Source organism: Nanorana parkeri, unplaced genomic scaffold (assembly GCF_000935625.1).
Source record: "Nanorana parkeri isolate BGI_ZX_2015 unplaced genomic scaffold, ASM93562v1 scaffold1192, whole genome shotgun sequence".
Lineage (NCBI taxonomy): Eukaryota > Metazoa > Chordata > Amphibia > Anura > Dicroglossidae > Nanorana > Nanorana parkeri.
The window spans coordinates 585,732-588,743 of NW_017307460.1; the positions used below are offsets into that span (position 1 = coordinate 585,732).

Here is a 3,012-nt window from a genome sequence, read left to right on the forward strand (position 1 = left end):
TGCTTATTAATAAAGCAGGTGTGTAAGCTCCTTGGGGACGGGGACTGTTGAGAACCTGTGCTTCAAAATAAGGGGATAAATGATATGGGAATGTTCCTAAAACAGTTATTAACTGTAACAAGGGCACTCGACTGTAGTCCAGGTAATTCAAGTAAAACGCAGTTTATTAAAAGGAGAACTATGGGGTCAGGGCTTTTCCCCATAGTTCTCCTTAGGGTAACGGGAGGACACAAACTAGCGTCCTCCCGTCACCCTAGGCTCAGTATACCGCTAGCTACAGCTCGCATTATACTGAGACGCCGGAGCGGATCCCGACATCAATGTCGAGATCCGCCCAGTTGCGTGAGTGACAGCTGGCTCTGCCTATCTAGAGGCAGAGCCAGCTGTACCCGCCCCCTCCCCCGTCCGTTCCGCCAGTGAGCGCTGGAGGATCGGAGCGGGGAGAGGGGAATCCAGCCCCTCCCCTGTCACGGCAGAGAGCCGCAACAGGATCGAGAGGTGAGCGAACGCCGGTATGTGTTCGCTCACCTCCCGATCTACTGAGTCGACCTGTGACAGTCTCATTGTCACAGGTCGGCTAGAACTAAGAGGCGAGTGAAAAGCACCCCCCCTCATAGTTCTCCTTTAATGTCAAACACAAAAAGTCTCTGTTCTTCCACAGGGTAGCCTTCCCCTGTTAAACAAGACAGCTTGCAGCAGCAACATAAAAGACAGTCTTTTGTTCACATAAAGGCCAACATTTATGCACTTCTCATGATAATCAACCTTCTTCAGCATATACAGTCCTTAGTAGCTTTCCTCAGCTCTAGTCTCTCAGCACACCTCTGTGTGATACTCACACTGCTCTCCTCTCTCAGCAGTGTGTCCAACAGGTCCCTAGGGTCACCGATCTTCCTGACCTCTCCCAGCCTCCCCCGGCTGTTATTTGTGCATCCAGCACGCACCTGAGTCTGCCTGTGTCCGTGTGCCTCCTGCACACACACAACTCCAACTCAACTCTCTGAACTTGGGTCCAGACTCCTAATAAGGCCAATCTCAGCCACCTGATCCAGCTATACCGGTCATTGGCAACACCTGGCCCCGGGACTAGAGATTCCATCCCACTATAGTCCAGAAAACCTGGAAGGAACTGAAAAGCCAGTTTATCCTCTGCAAAGGTATTCCCGTGATGGAACCTCTCAGCCCCTCTAACTGAGTGGTCTTGGGGACCGTGTTGCCAAATCACATCGTGGCATCGGCTAACACTGCCACATAACATACGCAGTGGGGTCACTTTCAGTGGAAGGTACTCTACCACTGTGGAAGTTATTTATCAAGAAGTGCTTTGCAGAAGTTTGTTTGCCATTTCTACATTTGATGCTTTGTGTTGGAGTGGGTTTGCTGCCCATTTTCCGGTCAGATTTAGAAAGCAGCAAATGAGAAAAATTCTGAAATGGTCTTCAAAATAAGTGAGCAAAATCACACCTGAACTAGACCATATCTGGCCAAAACCTGCTGAATATTACATAGAAGAAGAGGGAAGGGTTGTAAGGTCAAGGACACTATATGAACGAAGAATGAAGGTGGACACTTCTCCAAATGATGGAGTTCAGGTGTCTCCAATGAAGGTTCTGTTAATACTACAGCATACAAAGACATTTTAGACAATTGTTCTCTTCCAACCTTGCGGTAACAGTTTGGTGAAGGCCCCTTTTCTGTTCCACCATGACTATGTCCATGTACAAAAAAAGCCAGCTTGTCACGTACCTGATTGGAGACTGAATATGGGAGGAGGCTTCCCTTGCACCTCGTGTCCCAAAGACTCTGGAGTTGGGAACAGAGTCTGAGTGGACAGCGGGTGGCACAGGTGCCAGTGGTGATCACGCTGTGCAAGCTGGAGTTCCGACACTGGATCGGGTCAAGCTGAGCTGCAGTCAAAACCAGGCACGCAGCCGAGTGCAGAGGAGGATCCAAAATCGTGGTCAAACATGCAAGAGGTCACACCAGTCGGCCAGCGAGGTACAAAGGCAGGAGACAGAGGCAGGTCCAGTAAGCAAGCAGAAGGTCAGGGGCAGGCAGCAATCAATGTGGTCAAGGATAATCCGGGTCAGAAGTCAGCAAGATCAACAGAAGCACAAGGAACACAGGGAGAGCTGAAAGACAATCCAGCAACTTGGAGTCAGGCAGGCCGGTTTAAGTAGGGCGATCCATCAGGAAACAGCATCAATTCCTGTGCAGCAATTCCGTGGCGCATGTGCGCAAGTGCCCGTTTACCTGTAGTATGAAAAGCGGTACCTGACCTCACAAATGGCCACAAATTCTCACAGACACCTTCCAAAATCTTGTGGTAAGCAACAAAGGAATGGAAGGAAGGGGGTGGACTCCATTTGAAGGTTTTGGAATGGGATGACCACCTGTGTCCTTGTAAACAAAGCCAGCTCCATAAAGACAAGGTTTGACCAGCCTGGTGTGGAGCAACCCTGACCTCAACCCTTCTGAACACCTTTGGGATGAATTAGAACGCTGATTGTGAGCCAGGTCTTCTCATCAGTTCCTGACCTCACAAATGGGCACACAATCCTACAGACCTCCAAAATCTTATGGAAAGCTTTCCCTGAAAAGTACAGGTTGTTAAAGCCACGAAAGGATAGAGAGAAGGGGGTGGACTCCATATAAAGGTTTTGGAATGGAGTGACCAACAAGCTCATATAGGCTTGATGGTCAGGTGTCCACAAACTTTGGCCACGTGGTCTATACATATGTTGCAAGTGTCCACTCATGTGATATAGGAATATTAGAACGCTGTAGATCCCTTTAAAGGAGAACTATGGGGTCAGTGTTTTTCCCCATAGTTCTCCTTAGGGTAACGGGAGGACACAAACTAGCGTCCTCCCGTCACCCTAAGCTCAGTATACCGCGAGCTATACTGAGACGCCGCAGCTGGAGCGGATCCCGGCGTAGATGACGGGATCCGCCCAGCTGCGTGAGTGACAGCTGGCTCTGCCTATCTAGAGGCAGAGCCAGCTGTACCTG

The 3,012-nt window shown here is 49.7% G+C and overlaps 1 protein-coding gene across 1 annotated transcript in view; it reads right to left on the reverse strand.

The window, feature by feature from the left end:
• Positions 1-3,012, reverse strand: part of LOC108796920 (L-gulonolactone oxidase-like) — a 73,677-nt gene that overhangs the window by 27,893 nt on the left and 42,772 nt on the right. The window lies entirely within an intron of this gene.